The sequence below is a fragment of the Callithrix jacchus genome, chromosome 3, assembly GCF_049354715.1.
Source record: "Callithrix jacchus isolate 240 chromosome 3, calJac240_pri, whole genome shotgun sequence".
In the NCBI taxonomy this organism is placed as follows: Eukaryota; Metazoa; Chordata; class Mammalia; order Primates; family Cebidae; genus Callithrix; species Callithrix jacchus.
This window is the reverse complement of record NC_133504.1, coordinates 154,208,549-154,229,174: the sequence shown is the minus strand read 5'-3', so window position 1 is coordinate 154,229,174 and position 20,626 is coordinate 154,208,549. Positions and strand designations below refer to the sequence as shown.

Here is a 20,626-nt window from a genome sequence, read left to right as displayed (position 1 = left end):
AAAAAATGCAAAAATTAGCCAGGTGTGGTGGTGTGTGTCTGTAGTCCCAGCTATTAGGGAGGCTGAGGCAAGAGGATCGCTTGAGTCTAGGAGGCAGAGGTTTCAGTAAGCCAAGATAAAACCACCAGACTCCAACTTGGATGACACAGTAAAACCTTGTCTTAAAAAAAAAAAAAAGTTTTGTTTTGTTTTTTGAGACAGGGTCTCACTATGTTGCCTAGGCTGGAGTGCAGTGGTGCAACCCTAGCTCACTGCAGCTTCAAATTCCTGTGCTCAAGCAATCCTCCTGCCTAAGCCTCTTGAGTAGCTGGTATTACAGGTGTGTGCCACCATGCCTGGGTAATTTTTTAAAGATTATTTTGTAGAGATGGGATCCTGCTATGTTGACCAGTCTAGTCATGAACCATGTTTTGGTTATTTTTATTGTAGTATTATTACTATCATTTGAGTTTCACTCTTGTTGCCCAGGCTGGAGGGCAATGGCACAATCTCAGCTCACTGCAACCTCTGCCTCCTGGGTTCGAGTGATTTTCCTGCCTCAGCCTCCCAAGTAGCTGGGATTACAGGCACCCACCACCACACCCAGCTAATTTTATGCATTTTTAGTAGAGACAGGGTTTCACCATGTTGGCCAGGCTGGTCTTGAACGCCTGGCCTCAGGTAACCTACTCGCTTCGGCCTCCCAAAGTGCTGAGATTACAGGCATGAGCCACTGCGCCCAGCCCCATGTTTTGGTTTTTAATGAATGCTGTCACAAAATGTATCTTCAAAATCATCATACACAAACACACAATACACTGAGAGGCTGTCTACTTTTTTCTCTACCCCAAATAATTTTCAAATATATTGTGATCTGTTGCAATTCACCCATTTCTTTTTTTCTTTTTCTTTTCTTTTTTTTTTTTTTTGAGACGGAGTCTCGCACTGTTGCCCAGGCTATAGTGTAGTGGTGTAACCCTGGCTCACTGCAATCTCTGCCTCCTGGGTTCAAGCAATTCTCCTGCCTCAGCCTCCCGAGTAGCTGGGACTACATGTGTGCTCCACCACGGCCAGCACATTTTTTTGTATTTTTAGTAGAGACAGGGTTTCACCATGCTGGCCAGGATAGTCTTGATCTCCTGACCTTGTGATCTGCCCGCCTCGTCCTCCCAAAGTCCTAGGATTACAGGCATGAGCCACTGCACCTGGCCCACCCATTTCAATAATTAAAAAAAAGTCACCTGTGACACAAATTCTTGCTGCCAGTATATAATTAGGCATCCCAAAGGAAAAGTGCTAAATTGTAGAGAACTAAGAGTAAACCTTTGTCAAAGAGATTTTTCTTCTCATTGAAAATCAGAAGCAGATAAAGAAAAAAAAAAGATTCTATTTGTAGAAAATGCATCTCTGAAAGGGAGCAGAAAGAATCAGTCACTGGCTAGATAAGAAACTAATGGCCAAATGTAGTGGCTAACGCCTGTAATCCCAGCACTTTGAGAGGCCGAGGCGGGAGAATCACCTGAGGTCAGGAGTTTGAGACCAGCCTGACCAACATGGAGAAACCCCGTCTCTGTTTTAAAAAAAAACTAATAAAAGGAGTTACCAGAAGGAGTGAAGTTATGATGGGGGAGTAGAGAAGAGTGACACAAATAGGAGCTAAATTTGTCAATGTTTTTCTATATAATTTTAGAATCATGTGATTATCAATTTTAAAGAGAAAATTAAAAAAGAAAAGGCCCATCTATCTATATTATAAGCCATCCTTTTAGGAGCATATAGCCCATACTGAAGCCTTTAAGGATGTTTAAAAATGAAAATCTCATAAACTTTAAAATAGAGATGAATAAACAGTAAAGAGAATGCGGGGCATATAACTTGCCAGTTTAGTCTCATTACTAACTACACCCTGTCCATTAAAGTAGTAACACAAACTTGCAATTGTTTGGGATGGCAACTATTGTGCAGTAGTCTTTAGCTGGTTCAGCATGGCTCTGCAGAGTGACGGGCCTAGATTTAAAGTCTGGTTCTGCAACTTTCTGAGTTTCAAGACCTTGGGCAAGTAATTGAACACCTCTAAGCTTCAGTTTCCTCCTCTAGTAAAAGGGGAGATAGTATCACATATATCTAAGAGTACTAGTGAGAATTAATATGGATAACAGATGGGAAATGCAGTAACTACTCAAGAAATGTTAGCTTTTATTACTGTGCCATACAAATTATGACCTCAACTAAACAATTATTAGAAGTAACAACTAAATGAATCATTTTGTAAATTATTCTCTAAGATGATCAGGTTTGCTTTGGTGTATACCACTAAAAGTAGTCCTGTTTGGAGCCGGGCACAGTGGCTCATGGCTGTAATCCCAGCAGTTTGGGAAGCCAAGGTAGGAGGATTGCTTGAGCCTAGGAGTTTGAGACCAGCCTGAGCAACATGGCGAAACTCTCATCACTACAAAAAAATAGAAAATTAGCTAGGCCTGGTGGGGCTGGACCTTGTCTCAAAACAAAAACACAACAAAAAAAGTCTTGTTTGAATTAAAATGAGAAAACAGATTTTTTTTTTTTTTTTTTGTGAGACAGAGTCTCACTTTATTACTCAGGCTGGAGATGAGTGGCACAATCACAGCTCAAAGCAATCCTCCCGCCTCGGCCTCCCAAGTAGCTGGGACAAAAGGTGCCTGCCATATTTTTTTATTTTTTGTAGAAATGGGATTTTATCATATTGCCTAGGCTGGTACTGAACTCCTGTGCTCAAACGATTTGCTGGCCTCTGCCTCCCAAAGTGCTGAGATTACAGGCATGTGCCACTAAGCCCACTAAGCCCAGTGAAGAAAACAGGTATTTTTTTAAATTAATTTTAATGAAATAGAGATTGGGTCTCTCTATGTTCCCCAGGCTGGTCTTGAACTCCTAAGCTCTAGCAGTCTGCCCACCTCAGCCTCCCAAAATGCTGGAATTACATATAGGCATGACTCACTGTGCCTAGCCAGATCTTAATTTACAAATATGGGGTATATCTTAACCCCTTCTAAGGAGTCAAGCCAAAAACTCTTACTAAAATTACACATTATTATTATTTATTTAAGATAGGGTCTTGCTCTGTTGCCCAGGGTAGAATGCACTAGCCTGATCTTGGTTCACTGCAATCTCTGCCTCCTTGACTCAAGTGATCCTCTTACCTCAGCCTCCTGAGTAGCTGAACTACAGGTGCACATCACCAGATCGGCAATTTTTTTTTAAATTAATTAATTAGTTTGTTTGTTTGTTTGTATTTTTGTAGAGACAGGGTTTTGCTATGTTACCCAGGCTGGTCTTGAACTCCTGGGCTCAAGGGATCCACCAGCCTCAGCCTCCCAAAATGTTGGGATTATAGGCATGAGCCACCATACCTGGCCTACTTTTTTTTTTTTTTTTTGAGATGGAGTCTTATTCTGTCACCCAGGCTGGAGTGCAGTGGCACAATGTCAGCTCACTGCAACCTCCAGCTCCTAGGTTCAAGTGATTCTCCTGCCTCAGCCTCCCGAAGAGTAGTTGGGATTATAGGCATGCCCCACCATGCCTGGCTAATTTTTGTATTTTCAAAAGAGATGGGGTTTCACCATGTTGGGCTGGTCTCGAACACTTTCTACAAAGCTTCTGGAATGAACACATATACTTTTTAAACGTCAGAGACCCATGTAGAGAATGAAAATAGCTTGGTATGACAGAAGGGCAGTTGAGTATCCACTTTAAATTAGGTAGACAGAGGCAGTGACACTTAAGGGCTATTTACAAGATAGTAAAGATCAAGGGTAGACACATTTCATGACTAAGAGGGCCCTAGGTGACAAGGTGCCCTGCCTGTGAGTCAGTATTGAGGAACCAAAAGACCACTGTGGTTGAGGTATCTGAGACATGTTACTTAGCTGCTGCATTTAGTTAACCTCAGAACCAAATGCTCTCTATAAATGCTCAAATCGTCACAATTTGATGTTGTAATTTCTCTGACTGTCTCTAACTCTAAGATATACTAATAGGAATTTTTTTTATTATATAATATTTGAGCTATTTGAATACAAACATTTTAACAAAAATGTTAAAACTTACATATTTTTAAAAACACTTATTATAAATAATGTATCATTTATATTATATAATATATTACAGAACACTTAGAAATTAATGTGGATGGCTGAGCAGGTGGCTCACGCCTATAATCCCAGCACTTTGTGCTGCCATGGCAGCCAGATAATGAGGTCAAGAGACTGAGACCATCCTGGCCCACATGGTAAAACCCTGTCTTTTACTAAAAATACAAAAATTAGCTGGGCATGGTGGCAGGCGCCTGTAGTCCCCGCTATTTGGGAGCCTGAGGCAGGAAAATTGCTTGAACCTGAGAGGTGGAGGTTGCAATGAGCCGAGACTGCGCCACTGCACTCCAGCCTGGGCAACAGAGCGAGACTCTGTCTCAAAAACAAAACAAAAAAAAAGAAATTAATGTGGATTTACTCACAGACTTAATACAATTGTCATTACTATGTATTATTTTCTATTCTTCAAATAGGCAGACTTCCACATAATTGCAATTGTTGTAACAATTAAAAAATTTTTTTATTTTTATTTTTTTTAGATACAGGGTCTCACTATGTTGCCCCAGCTGGTCTCAAATTCCTGGACTCAAGTGATTCTACTGCTTTAGCCTCATGAAGTAACAGAACACAGGGTGTGTGTGCCATGCAATTGTAACAAATATTTCGGCAACTTGCTATATGCTAAATACTATACTGAAAACTTTAATTTATTATCTTATTTGGTCCTCACAACCACTTCGGGAGGGTATTTTTCCTCCTCTACCAATCTAGAAACTGTGTTTTGAGGGAGGTTAAATAACTTAAATCCAGTACTACCTCCAAATTCTAAATTCTTAACCATAACCCCCTCCTACTTTACAGTGTACAAAATTTTATACCATCTGAGTACGCTGGTGCTCAGGTAGCCATAATCCCAGATGCTTGGGAGGCTGAGGCAGGAGAATCACCTGAACCCAGGAGATGGAGGTTGCAGTGAGCCAAGATTGTGTCACTGTACTCCAGCCTGGGCAACAGAGCAAAACTCCGTCTCAAAAAAAAAAAAAAAAGCCTTGGCAGTCATGGACTTAGGGAGAAATGTAGATCAAAGAAGATTCTAATGACAAGTGGACAGATGTAGCTTCCATAAGGAAACTTAAATGGGGAAATTAGTTGAAAAAAAATTACAAGGAACAAAAAAATCCTTTCGAGATGTCCTTTTTTCTCATTCACCAGAGCTGCCAGTGAACTGGCAAACAGTGAGGTACAGAAACGTGGTTAAAAAAAGATTTTGTATGTGGCTTTATTATTATTTGAGACAGGGTTTCACTCTGTCACCTAGGCTAGAGTGCAGCAGCGTGATTACAACTCACCTCAGCCTTGACTTCGCAGGCTGACATGATCCTCCCGTCTCAAGCCTCCTGAGTAACTGGGACTACAGATGCATGCCACCACACCCAGTTTTTAAATTTTTATTTTTGTAGAAAAAGTCTCCCTATGTTGTCCAGGCTGTTCTCAAACTTCTAGGCTCAACGGATACTCTCACCTTGGCCTCCCAAAGTGCTGGGATTACAGGTATAAAACATCGCACCCAGCCAAAAAGAACATTTAAAGTCAGAGGTTGACCAAAACAAAAAAAAGAGAAGAAAAGAAAAAAGAAAGTCAGAGGTATCTGGGTTCAAATCCTGTCTGTTTCTAAGGCAAGGTTTCAAACTATGAAAAAGATAAATATAACCTATTACAAGCCTTAAATTCACTGTGAGGATTAAGTGATATAAATATATAAATAAAATATTAATGTACATAAAGAACTCAGCTCATGGTCCATCAGATGTTTTCACTTCATTGCAATATTATAGCTAATATCATTTGCTTAATTAAGAAAACATCTTAACAGAACTCTAGTGCTTCCTAATGAGCATAACTTATTGTACATCATTCTAGAACTTATCTTTAATCTTCAATTTGGACTTTCTGCTTAAGAAGAAAAAAGCCTTAAAAAGACCTTAGTCTTTGATATTTTGGATTTTAATATTGTTTATATTGTACATTTTTCTCTACACTGTCTGACAAAATGTTTTTTAAATAGTTTATGCCTAAATATTTTATATTCTGCCTCTAAAATTCAAATGTTTAAGTTCCTCCTCTATTAATGAGCAGAATTGCTCACTTAACAATGGAGTTTTATACAATTTGTCTCTTCACTTTAACCAGAACCTGAATTAGCATTTTTGTTTTTGCAGGCTACTTCATTATCATAACTTCTTACAATCACCAGAATTAAAATACACACACACACACACACACACACACACACACACACACACAGAGAGAGAGAGAGATTTCCACTGGTTAACTTTAAGTCAGTAGGTGTCTTCTTTTTTTCATTTCTTTTTTTTCGAGACAGGGTCTTGCTCTTGTCACCCAGGCTGGAGGGCAGTGGTGCAATCTGGGCTCACTGAAACTTTGCACCCCCACCCACCCCGACACCCACTCCAAGCTCAAGTGACAATCCTCAGCCTCCCAAGCAGCTGGGGCCACAGGTGTGCACCATCACACCTGGCTGTTTTTGTATTTTTAGTAGAGAGAGCTTCACCATTTTTGGTCCTTGCTGGTCTCAAGCAATCTACCTGCCTGGGCCTCCCAAAGTGTTAAGATTACAGGCATGAGCCACTATGCCAGCAAGTGTCTTTTCTTAGATAAACTATATAACCAACATACTGGAAGAACAGTACCCTCTGAGACCTAAAGTTCATTATCACTTTGCCTACAGTATCTGCATTGCTCTTGCTTCCCCTGTAACTTGTATTTAACTGGCTCTTTTCTTTGCAGCAAATAGTTCATAAGAGAAAACAGAGGAAGTGGATTCTTTTTTAATATGAAAAGGTCTTGGCCAGGCACAGTAGCTTACACTGTAATCCCAGCACTTTGGAAAACCAAGGCAGGTGGATCACTTGAGATCAGGAGTTCCAGACCAGCCTGGCCAACATGGTGAAACCCTGTCTCGACTAAAAATATAAAAATTAGCTCTAATTCCTGCTACTCAGGAAGCTGAGGCAGGAGAATTGCTTGATCCCAGGAGGTAGAGTTTGCAGTGAGCCAAGATCTCGCCACTGCATTCCAGCCTGAGTGACAGAGTAAGACACTGTCTCAGAAAAAAAAAAAAAATGACAATAAATAGGAGGCTAGGAGCAGTGGCTCACACCAGTAATCCCCAACACTTTGGGAGGCCTAGGTGGGCAAATTGCTTGAGTCCACGAGTTCAAGACCAGCCTGGGCAACATAGGGAGACTCTGTCTCTACAAAAAATACAAAAATTAGCTGGGTGTGGTAGCACATGTCTATAGTCACAGATACTTGGGAGGTTGAGGTGGGAGAATGCCTTGAACCCAGGAGGCAGAGGTTGCAATAAACCAAGATCATGCAACTGCACTCCAGCCGGGGCAACGGAGCAAGGGCTTGTCTCGAAAAAAAGAAAAAAAAAAAAAGAAAAAAGACAAAAAAGTTTTTAAGACTACAACTAAGCAGGTTAAAGGCTAAATATTGTTTGACAGTCTAACATTAATAGGTTGGGCTACTTTGCCTAAATAATATGCAAGTGGAGCAACCACTCCAGATTTTCTCATTCTGAATTTGAGTTTACTTTATTGAGCCACAAATGATGCAATTCAGTGTCATTAAAGAGGTAACAGCTGGGCCCGATGGCTCATGCCTATAATCCTAGAACTTTGGGAGGCCAAGGTGGGCAGATTATCTGAGGTTGGGAGTTCAAGACTAGCCTGACCAACACAGAGAAACCTCGTCTCTACTAAAAGTACAAAAAATTAGCCACATGTGGTGGCACATGCCTGTAATCTCAACTACTCAGGAGACTGAGGCAGGAGCATCGTTTGAACCCAGGAAGCAGAGGTGGTGGTGAGCCAAGATTGCACCACTGCAACAAGAGTGAAACTCGGTCTCAAAAACAAACAAACAAAAAAGGGTAACAGAGATTATGGGTAATGTATAGCCATACTCTTATGAAAGTTTATTTCAATTATATATAAAAGTATATAAATGCCTAAAAATGTGACTGCAAAGTTGACACATTTCATGTGACCTCTGGCAAAACAAGTAATAGTGGCCATGATGTGGGATGGATGAGTGGGGGACAACAGAAAAGGAAATGTTTACATTTTGCTCCATATTTCTACAATATTTCAAGCTTTCATGGTCTAGCTATTCACATATTACTTCTACCATTAAAAGAAAAGACAGAATTCTGATACTGTGACACCGCTATAAAGAAGCCTTTGATTTGCTAACATCAAAAGACTGAAGTGAAGATGTACGAAGTGGGAAAAAAAAGTTGCAGAAATGTTTTGTTCTGCAAGGCTCCAGGTGGCACCAACCCCAAGGCTTTCATGACCAAAAAGCTTTGGGCAGAGGCCAACTGGCATGCTGATACAGAAGGGACACTCTGCCTCTTTTGAAACCAAAGAGGCAGCCCTGATGATCTCTCAATCACTGTAAAGGTCACTCTTCCCTTGTCATGAAGAATAATGTCCAGATCATTCTTCCCTTGTCTTGAAGAATAATGTACACTTGCAGCCTTGAAGAAAAATATACACATAGCTCTATGGTCTTGTCCTGTAAAATAAAAGAACTCCAACATCTGTTCTCCTTCATTCTATCCATTCTCCTTTCCGTTTAGTTCAAACTGGCAGTTTCCTGCTGGGGGTTGGTGATTGATTCTGCAGTTCACACCCATACAAATCTAGTCAAGTGGTTAGTTTACCATACCTTTAGTGTTCTCTTGTGAACTTCTTACTTTTGTGATATGAACAGGCAGAACATTTTCCAAATCCTTAAGTTGTGGTTCCTTTTTGCTTAATAATTCCATCTTCAGTTGGTTTTTCTCTTTTCGATTTTTACTATAAACAGTCAGGAGGAACCAAGCCACTCCTTCAACATTTTGCTTAGAAATCTCCTCAACTAAATATCCAATTTCATCACTCACAAATTCTACCTCTCATCTAGAAAACACTAGAACACAAACATAATTCAGCTGAGTTCTTTGCTACTTTGTAACAAAGACTGCCTTTCTCCACTGCCCAGTAATGTTCTTCATTTATCAGAATGGCCTTTATTTTCTACTAAAATTCTGTACGTGATTATTTATGTATTCTAAAAGATGGAAGCTTGCTCCACCATTCTCCTCTCTTCTTGCTGAGATCTTTCCAAAATCACCTTTAATGCCCTTATTTCTACCAATAGTCCCTCACAGCAGCTATTAGCTTGTTCTAGTATGCACTTAAAAACGCTTCCAGCCTATATCCATTACACAGTTGCAAAGTCACATCTCCATTTTTAGGTATTTGTTCTAGCAGCGTCCCACTTCTTAGCAACACTTTTTTGTCTCAGCTCAGGCTGCAATAACAAATACTATGTGCCAGGTACCTTCCGTAACAATTTATTTCTGACAATTATGAAGGCTAGGAAATCCAAGACCAAAGTTCTAGCTGATTTGGTTCCTGGTATGGGTGCTCTACCTGGGTTGCATATAGAGGTCTTCTTGCTACATCTTCACATGGTACAGAAGAGGATCATCTCTTTTACGTCTCTTCTAACATGGGCACTAATCCTATCACAAGGGCTCTACCCTCATGAACTTATTACCTTCCAAAGGTCCCTCCTCCAAATACCAGCACATTGTTGATTAGGGATTCAACATATGAATTTTGGGAGGTACACAAACATTTAGTCCAAGGCATGTATATATACTATGATCCCTTCTATGTGAAACAAAAATATAAACTATATACATATATGCATATTAAATTTCTAGAAAGATATATGTGTCTATCTCCATTTTCCAAAAACAGCCACAGCATTATTTCAAAGTCAAACATGCTCTCCTAGAATTTTGCCAGTCCCCATTGAGAAGTGAAATCTGGTCAGACTCTGTGGTTCACGCCTGTAATCCCAACACTTTGGGAGGTCAAGGCAGGAGGATCGCTTGAGCCCAGGTTATGGTCAAGCCACTGTACCCTATCCTGGGTGACAGAGCAAAAAAACCCTTTCAAAAACAAAGAAGGAGGAAGAAGGAAAAAGAAAGAAGGAAGGGAGGGAGAGGGAAATCTATCTGCCCTCCTTGAACCTGGACACGCTTGTGACTGCTACACCCAAGAATATAAGAAACATGTTGCGACTTCTTAGACTAAGTTCTCTCCCTCCCCCATCTTCTCTTAGGAGAAATGCTCTCCCTTGGAATCAAGCCACCATGCTTCGAGGAAGCCAACCACATGTAGGCATTCTAATTGACAATACTGGCTAAGGTTCTAGCCACCCACCAGTATCAACTATCAGACAGCGAATAACCAAGCTTCCAGATAACTTCCTGCCCTCAGCTTCTGTGTCTTCCAGCTAAGAAAGAAAATAATGATCAGCAGACAAGCCATGTGAATTCCACACACTGTCAGCTTAATCAATGGTTGTTCTATGCCACGAAGTTTTGGGGCAGTCTGTTATACAATAATAATAATGCGAACAATATACAAGAAACTGTCAACTGGGGGTAGTGACTCATGTCTGTCCATCTCAGCACTTTGGGAGGTCAAGAAGGGAAGATTGCTTGAGGCCACGAGTTTAAGACCAGCCTGAGTGACACAGAGAGACCCCATCTTTATTCTAAATAAATAAATAAAACATAACTTTACAGCCTAAATACACAATTCAAAGTTGGTAGGACCAATTGTATCACTAACCATAGAAGGACTATCCAGTGCCTGGATATTGATTTAAAAAAAGGATTAAGGTTTGAAACAAAGTAGTCCACTGAAATTTCCTTACTGACTAAAATAAAACTCAAAAGTTCATCACATGATTAAAAAGGCTTTCATAGCAACATGAAAAATGTAAAATATTATTAAATTGAGGCCGAACAAGGTGGCTCATTTCTATAATCCCAGCACTTTAGGAAGCCGAGATGGGTGGATCACCTGAGATCAGGAGTTTGAGACCAGCCTGGCCAACATGGTGAAACCCTGTTTCTACTAAAATTCAAAAATTATCTGGGCATGGTGGCAGGCGCCTGTAATCCCAGCTACTAGGGAGGCTGAGGCAGGAGAATTGCTTGAACCCAAGAGATGGAGGTTGCAGTGAGCGGAGATCATGCCACCGCACTCCAGCCTGTTATAGAGTGAGACTTTGTCTCAAAAAATAATTAAATTGAGGAAAATATACATATTCCACAGCATCTAAAAACATATTTCTTAAAAAGACCTGGGAAGGCACAAACCAAATTCATCTGGCAAAGTAGGAAATAAAAACTAAGTATGGAGAAGGGAGTTCGGCCTTAGTTTTAACGTATTAGTATTTTTTGAAAGCACATATCCATATATTACTTATATAAATATTTTTAAAATAACAAAAAAGAAATTACAAGTTAATGTTTTACAAAAGTTTTAACATACCTAGCAAAAATACATTTGCTGCATAGAGAAGTATCTCAAAAAAAAAAATTTCCAGACACAGACATTTTTCTTCTAGGAAAGGTCCAATGGGCCTTGAAGTGATTTATCTAAGTACAGTAGACATCACAATTTACATGGCATTCAGGCCTATAAAAAGAAATCCAACCAAGGGTCTCCCAAATCACATGCTTTTACAGTACTTTCATATAAAAACAAATTTATTTATTTATTTTGAGATGTAGTCTCACTATGTCACCCAGGCTGGAGTGCAATGGTGTGATCTCTGCTCACGGTAACCTCTGCCTCCCAGGCTCAAGCAATTCTCCTGCCTCAGCCTCCTAAGTAGCTAGAATTACAGGTGCCCACCACCACATCTGGCAAATTTTTGTATTTTTTGTAGAGATGGGTTTTCACCATGTTGACAAGGCTGGTTTCAAACTCCTGATCTCAAATGATTCACCTGCCTCAGCCTCCCAAAGTGCTGGGATTGTAGGCGCCTGGCCCAGCAACAAATTTCAATAAAGATGTAGAAGTTGTAGTTATGCTGTTTAGATTAAGAGCTGAAATATAGAGCTCAACAATTAAAACATAAAAATAAAGAGGATTACCTGCATTCCAAAATCTTAGGTTCCAACAGAACAGAAAAAACACATGAGCATAATCCAAGTTCACATTTCTAAATCCATCTGCTCTTTCTAGAATTCCCATCATTAATATAAGAATCTATATACCAAGTGACAGCCAGCGAAAAACAACAACAGGATAGGGTAAAGCCAGAAGCAAATTATTTCAGTGGAAGAAAAATCCTCTCTCCAGGTTGTTTTCACGGGTATAAGGAAATGAGTTACTTTATATATATATATATATATATATATACACACACACATATTTATGTATATAAATAAAATTTATATACAAATGAGTTACTCTTTATAAAAGAATACTAGGTGGCCAGGTGCGGTGGCTCATGCCTATAATACCAGCACTTTGGGAGGCTGAGGCAGGTGGATCACTAGATGAGGAGTTTGAGACCAGTCTGGTCAACATACCAAAACCCCATCTCTACTAAAAATACAAAAAAATAGCCAAGTGTGGTGGTATGCGCCTGTTATCCCAGCTACTTGAGAGGCTGAGGCAAGAGAACTGCGTGAACCCTGGAGGCAGAGGTTGCAGTGAGCTGAGATTGTGGCAAGGCACTTCAGTTTGGGTGACAGTATGATACTCCATCTCAAAATAAAAAGAATACTAAAGTAGTTACAAGGAAATACCTGATTTTTCTTTTTCTTGTTTTATAAAGAATACTAGACAACTTGAATGATTTATTATTAGGCGAGGGTTTTGGGTAGGCAACTTTCTATAAATATGTTGTATGGAATATATTCTACTAATACATCACTAAAAATCCATAGTTATCAGCTGGGCATGGTGGCTTGCACCTGTAATCCCCGCACTTTGGGAGGCTGAGGCAGGCAGATCACCTGAGGTCAGGCATTTGAAACCAGCATGGCTAATATGGCGAAACCCTGTCTCTACTAAAAATACAAAAATTAGCCAGGCATGGTAGTGGGCACGTGTAATCCCAGCTATTTGGAAGGCTGAGGCAGGAGAATTGCTTGACCCAGGAGGTGGAGGTTGCAGTGAGCCCAGATCATGCCCTTGCACTCTAGCCTGGGTGACAGAGTAAGACTGTCTCAAAAAGAAAAAGAAAATCCATTAGTTATCATCCATAGTTATCAAGAGGCATATTCCCATATTAAATAACACAGAATTTATGTAACTGAAAGTGATTCACCGTCCATTCTTATCTACCTTTTTGAGTGCTTTTAGCCAGTATTATAAAGCACTAAAACTCAAAGTAGAGTCGTCCCTCAGTACCTGCAGGGGCTTGCTTCCAGGAATCCCCCTCAGATTCCAAATCCAGACACTTGAATCCCTCATATAAAATGGTATAGTATTTACATACAATCTACGAACATCCTCCCATAGACAAATTGTCTCTAGGTTACTTATAATACTTTATACAATGTACAGGCTATATAAACAGCAGTTATGCTATTGTTTAATTATTTGTATTATTTTTTAATATTTTTTATTTACAGTTGGCTAAATCCACAAATGCAAAGAGCACAGGTACAAAGGGCCAACTGTTACTGGATTAGGAAAGAAAAATGTTCGTGATACGAGATAATACCTCAAATTTTTAAAAGTTTCTGAACATTCCTGAGACAAACAGAAGCATACACACACCTGGCAAAATACAATTCCATTAAGAATAGTCTAACACTCAATGTAACGTAACGATGTAAATAAATCATAGGAAGGACACATGCCGAGAGAGTAAGTAAAACTTTGGCACCAGCACCCCAAAATGGGCATTCTTTGTACTGCAGTCACATCGGCCTTGAACTTAAAACACTTGTTAGTTCATAATATGCACTTGTTTTTTTTGACAGTCTCCCTCTGTCACCCAGACTGGAATGCAGTGGCACGATATCAGATCACTGCAACTTCTACCTCCCAGACTCAAGCAATTTTCATGTCCAGTATCTCAAGTAGCTGGGATTACAGGCACTTACCACCACGCCCAGCGATTTCTGTATTTTTAGTAGAGACTACTAACAACAGGATTTCACCATGTTAGCCAGGCTGGTCTCAAACTCCTGATCTCAGGTGATCTGCCTGCCTTAGCCTCCCAAAGTGCTCGGATTACAGGCATGAGCCACCTTGCTCGGCCCTATGTGTACATTAAAATACCCCTATAATAACGTAGTCAGAGAAGCTTAATGAGGTAGGTCAGCACTGTAATCTTAGCACTTGAGGGTGGAACAGGAGAATGGCTTGAGGCTAGGGGTATGAGACCAGCCTAGGCTACAGTGAGACCCCATCTCTATAAAAAAATACAAAAATTAGCCATCCACAATGGTGTGTACCTGTAGAACCAACTACTCTGGAGGCTGAGGTGGGAGGATCACTTGAGCCCAGGAGTTAAAGGCTGCAGCAATCTATTATCACACCACTCCACTCCAGCCTGGGTGACACAATGAGGCCGTGTCTCTTAAAATAAAGGAAAAATATAGATAGAGAGATAGTCATTTTTGCCTCTCTCTTTTTTTTTCCCCCGAGACAGGGACTCACTTTGTTACCCAGGTTGGTTTCTAAATCCTGCCTTCAAACAATCCTCCCGCCTCTGCCTCCCAAAGTGCTGAGATTATGAGCGTGAGCCCAGCCAGATTTATATTCTTTGTACTAAAAATTATATATAGTGATGAGGCAGTAGTAAGAGGGGTTTCAACTGCTGTTACTGCCCATAAAGCTTTATGAGAGGATACTTTTTTCTATTTTTATAGATTTTTTTAAACACTCTCATGAGAACAAATCCTACTGGTTTACAAATCAAGGTAATAAGAAGTCTTATAAGAATTATTGAACAGCTACATCACAGTGTACATTTTCTTTTCAAATCATATAATTATGGTGCATTTAAAATTTTCTTTTTCAGTGAAAGTTTTCTGTAATTAGGATTTTTTACATTTAGACAGAGTCTCACTCTGTTCACTAGGCTAGAGAGCAACGGCACAATCTTGGCTCTGCCTCCTGGGCTCAAGCGATTCTCTCACCTTAGCCTCCTGAGTAGCTGGGACTGTAGGCACACACCATCACACCTGGTTGTCACTGGTGGTATTTGAGCCCAACAAAACAAACACGTATAAGTCTGCATTTATAACTATGATGTTCATGATTTTTCCTGTTAGAAGTATTACTTCATCTTGTCTTCTAATGTGGCTGTACTTGACTACATCATGGTCCTTTTTATTTTCTTCAACTGCTTTGCCTGTTTTTCTGCTCATATTAATGAAGGACTAGGTCAATGAACAGTCAGGGTACACAAACAGCTTCCCTAATCATGGAAGTATGCAGGCAGGCCAAAGAGCCTCTTAACTCTCAAAGTAGGAAAAACTTCATTACGAAACTTTGCAGTACATTTCATTCCAAAACCAAGCATTTTTTCTCTTCCTTCCTACTTTATTTACAAACACTATAGAGAGTTCGGGGTTTTATTTCATTTTTTTTTGTTTTTGTTTTTGTTTTTGTTTTTGAGACAGAGCCTTGCTCTGTCGCTAGGCTGGAGTGCAGTGGCATGATCTCAGCTCACTGAAACCTCTGCCTCCCGGTTCAAGCAATTCCCCTGCCTCAGCCTCCCAAGTAGCTGGGATACAAGCACACACCACTACGCCCAGCTAATTTTTTGTATTTTAGTAGAGATGGGGTTTCACTATGTTGGCCAGGATGGTCTTGATCTCCAGACCTCTGATCCGCCCGCCTCGGCCTCCCAAAGTGCTGGGATTACAGGTGTGAGCCACCGCACCCAGACGAGTTCAGGGTTTTCTTGGTTTCTCTCTTGGTCTGTAACATACAACTAAGAGTCCTCCCCCAGAAAAGTTTCCTACTTTTCTTAGACAGCAACTCTTGTGGTTTTAGCCTGGTAGCAAAGGCCTAAGCCAGTTACTTTATATTGCATGGAAGGGAAAAGATGCACAACAGATCCAGCCACTCAATAGACCTATTCCTCCCTTTTGCACTCACTGAAAGGTTTGGCTTTCTGTTTGTTCTGAAAAATAGTAACTCTTCCTCCTCCTACCCATTTCTTCCTCCAGAGACAACCATTTTGAACTTTTAGCTGATTGTTTTACTGCTTACCTCCATGTCTTTTACATCTAAATAGGCATGATTGCTACTTGATTTTTCCATTTTAAACACTATCCATAGATGTACCAATATAGAATATGAAGAGCTACCTCTCCTCCTGACCTCGTGTATACTCTTTCCATCCCCTAGTAATAGCTGAATCATAAAGTTGTTTAGTTGAGTACTCAATTTTCACATTATTCTGACTATATAAATGTTCTTCACAGTTGAGCCACATAGAAAACTATGTAAACCATACTATAATTACTTTTTCTTTTCTGTGCTACTTAATATGTTTCTTTAAAGTTAATATTTTTTTTTCCATTTTTCTATGACTTTTCAAACTTGTTTGCAGTTATCTAGATCACAAGATTTTAGACTGACCGGGTATTCTACCAATTCATCTTTCTAAAAGAGTCTCTCCCAGAGCCAGGTGACCTCCCTCCACCCAACTAAGCCAGCTCCCTGTAGTCCTGATACACAGCTGTCACCCTGGAATGTCCCCTCACCATTAATTACCCTGGAAGGTACTTTGTTTCTCTTATGTGCTAGATCTGTTTTCTATACTCTAAATCCTACTCTTCTTTCTTGGTTTATGCCTTCATTTGGGTGAAAAACAATTCATCCTCTAGGAACTTCCTACAAAAGCATACTCCCCCGATTTGATTGAGAGATTGGCTGGATACAGAATGATGGATTGGTAATGATTTCCCTTTGGAATTTTGAAGCCACTGTGCCAGTGCCTTCTAGTTTCTAGTTTTGCTGTTGAAAAGTCTAAAATCATTTAGATTCTTGATCCTTAGTATGTGACCTGTTTTTCAGGAAAAGCAAGGGGGCCAGAATTGTTAGAACAAAGTGGGCAAAGGAGAAGAGCAGGCTGTAAGGGGACAGAACACACAGGGCCATGTCAATTTCTTTCTTTCTTTTTTTTTTTACTCTGAGTCTCATGGAAGCTAGGGGAGGATTCTGAGCAAAGGAGAAACATGACTGACTTAACTAAAATGGATCACTTCAACTGCTGTAATGAGATTAAACTTGAAGGAGTTTGGGGGTGGCAAGAGGGCAGAAACAAGGTGATCCATAAAAGGGCTAAATACAGTAATCCAGGCAAGAGATGATGGTAGATTAGACCACGGTGTTGTACTGGAGGTATGAAAAATGGCTGGATCCTGGATGCATTTTTAAGGTTGACCCAAAAGGATGTTTCTGCATCAGATGTGGGTTGAAAGAACAGGGTAAAAGACAACTGATCTGAAATTGTTACCTGAACATTCAGAATAATGAAATAACTAAGGAAGACAGAAATGTAAGCTTAGGGGCGAGATAAGTTTGGTTACATACATGTCAAATTTAAAATGCCTATTAGTTTCTAAATGGAAAAGATGTGTCAACATTTGGATATACAAAAATCGGGAATCCAGAAGCAGAAGCATCTTAGCCCAGCTGGCACTGGGGCATGACTTTGGCTCTTGTTTTGACCATTTATCCTCCCTTTGATCCTATTTCCCTTACCAGGCTCTCCAATGTGAGCTACAAAATATCCTTTTAATAACTCCTTTTCTTGGCCAGGTGCAGTGGCTCACACCAGTAATCCCAGCACTTTGGGAGGCTGAGGCAGGTGAATCACCTGAGGTCAGGAGTTCAAGACCAGCCTAGCCAACATGGCAAAACCCCATCTCTACAAAAAATATAAAAATTAGCTGGGTGTGGTGGTGGCCACCTGTATTCCCACCTACTCGGGAGGCTGAGGCAGAACTGCTTGAACCTAGGAAGTGGCGATTACAGTGAGCCAAGATGGTGCCACTGCACTCCAGCGAGGGCAACAAGAGCAAAACTCCATCTCAAAAAAAAAAAAAAAGTCGTTTTCTCTTTAATCAGTAAGACTTTTTTTTTTTTTAAGGCAGAGTCTTGCTCTGTCACCCAGGCTGGAGGGCAGTGGTGTGACCTCAGCTCACTGCAATCTCTGCCTCCTGAGTTCAAGTGATTCTCATGCCTCAGCCTCCTCAGTAGCTGGTGTGCCCCACCACAACTGGCTGAGTTTTATATTTTAGTAAAGACAGGGTTTTACCACGTTGGCCAGGATGGTCTCAAGCTCCTGACCTCAAGTGATCTACTGTGCCCAGCCTATTCATCCAGAACTTCTGTTACTCATAATGAAGAACCTTAAATGATATCACTATAAAATCAGGGAAAGGGCCAGGCATGGTGGCTCACACCTTTAATCCCAGCACTTTGGGAGGCTAAGGTGGGTGGATCGCCTGAGGTCAGGAGTTCAAGACCAGCCTATCTAACATGGTGAAACCCTGTCTCTACTAAAAATACAAAAACTAGCCGGGTGTAGTGGTGTGTGCCTCTAACCTACTTAGGAGGCTGAGGCAGGAGAATCACTTGAACTGGTGAGGCAGAGGTTGCAGTGAACCAAGATTGTACCATTACACTCCAGCCTGGGCAATAAAGCGAGACTGGAGTGTAATGGTACAATACAAATAAATAAATTAGAAAAAGAAGTCTTAAACTGTGAATAAATACAATTTTATTTTAAAAATTAAAAATAGGGAGTGTATATTCAGGGCAACTTGAATGTACGCTCCTAGAAAACAAAAAAATATTATTTTAAATAATTTAACATAGGAGATTTATGTATCATACAATTTACTTGAGCATTATTATTTTTTTTATGTTTTTATATATTTTTTGAGATGGAGTCTTGCTGTGTTGCCAGGCAGAATGCAGTGGTGTGATCTCAGCTCACTGCAACCTCCGTGCCCCAGGTTTAAACAATTCTCCTGCCTCAGCCTCTTGAGTAGCTGGGACTACAGGCATGTGTCACCACGCCCAGCTAATTTTTATATTTTTAGTAGAGACAGAGTTTCAGCATCCTGGCCAGGATGGTCTCAATCTCTTGACCTTGTGATCCACCCACCTCGGCCTCCCAAAGTGCTGGGATTACAGGCATGAGCCACCACGCCTGGCCAAGCATTATTTATAAAGTACATACTGTACTTTTTTATGAAGAAAAAGTAATAATAAAATCCTAACTGCTCCTAAATTGTATATATTCCTTGGCAAAGCCCATCTATTTCCACAGAATAGGCAAAACTAAACCACAGCCCATCATATAATTAATGAGCTACCCTGTAAATTAGATCTTCAAGTTTCTCCATGTTTCTGCTTGCTATAAGAACTTTAGGGGTCCAAAGTGGGTCCGGCCGGAGGTTGTGGTGCTTGTGAAGGCGAGGTCATGAGTTCAAGGCTAACCTGAGCAACCTTATAAGCTCAAACTGATTGGCAAAAAAAAAAAAAAAAAAAGAACTTTAAATTCTTAAAAATTGATGATATTCTGGTCTTCAAGAAAACCCAATTACATTACATAAGATCGAAAAAACCCAAAATTCCAAATTGGTACTTAAAATAAGATGTTACTCTATTGCAAGGATGAATTAAATGCTCATTTTTAGAAAATGAGAATAAATCTGTTCTGCCATCATACTGTATCACTAAGTACATCTGTGAGTTTCCTAAGCACATAGCAATTTAAATTCTGGTAGTTATAACTAACGGCAAAAAACTATACCCTCAGATTATCTGCTTTTCAAATACAAGCTGAGAGTTAGCTTAGAGTTCTATAAAGCTGTCAGGTAACAGGTACTAAGAGAAAAGGTCCTCTGAAGTATAAAAGTAGAAGATAATGGATGCAGGTGGGGTGCAGTGATTCACGCCTGTAATTCTAGCACTTTGGGAGGCTAAGATGGAGGATCATTGGAGGCCAGAAGTTCGAGACCAGCCTGGGCAACGTGTTGAGATCCCATCTCTACCAAAATGTAAAAAATTAGTTGGGCATATTGGTGCACACCTGTAATCCTAGCTACCTGGGAGGCTAAAGTGGGAGGATTGCTTGAACCCAGGAGTTCAAGGTTGCAGTGAACTATGACCATACCACTGTACTCCAGCTTGGGGGAAAAAACAAGATCCTGTCTCAGAAAAACCACAGCCAGTGTGGTTGACTCATGCCTGCAATCCCAGTGCTTTGGAAAGGGGAGACAGGCAGATCACTTGAGCTCAGGAGTGCAAGACAGCATGGGCAACATGGTGGAACCCCACCTCTACAAAACAACAAAAATTAGCCAGGCGTGGTGGCTGGTGCTTGTGGTCCCAGCTACAAAGGAGGCTGATGCAGGAGGACCGCTTGAGCCTGGGAGATGGATGTTGCAGTGAGCAGATATCCTGCCACTGCCCTCCAGCCTGGGTGACAGCAAGATCACGTCTTAAAAAAAAGAAAAAAACATGATGATAATGGATGCATAAGAGGTAGAAAAGCCTTTCGGAAAACAATACTGGCCAGGCGCAGTGGCTCACACCTTAATCCCAGCACTTTGAGAGGACAAGGCAGGCAGATCATCTGAGGTGAGGAGTTCAAGACCAGCCTGTCCAACATGGTGAAACCCCATCTCTACTAAAAAT

General features: G+C 40.5%; 1 protein-coding gene across 1 annotated transcript in view; it reads right to left on the bottom strand.

The window, feature by feature from the left end:
* SMIM14 (small integral membrane protein 14) overlaps positions 1-20,626 on the bottom strand; it is a 92,140-nt gene that overhangs the window by 29,287 nt on the left and 42,227 nt on the right. The window lies entirely within an intron of this gene.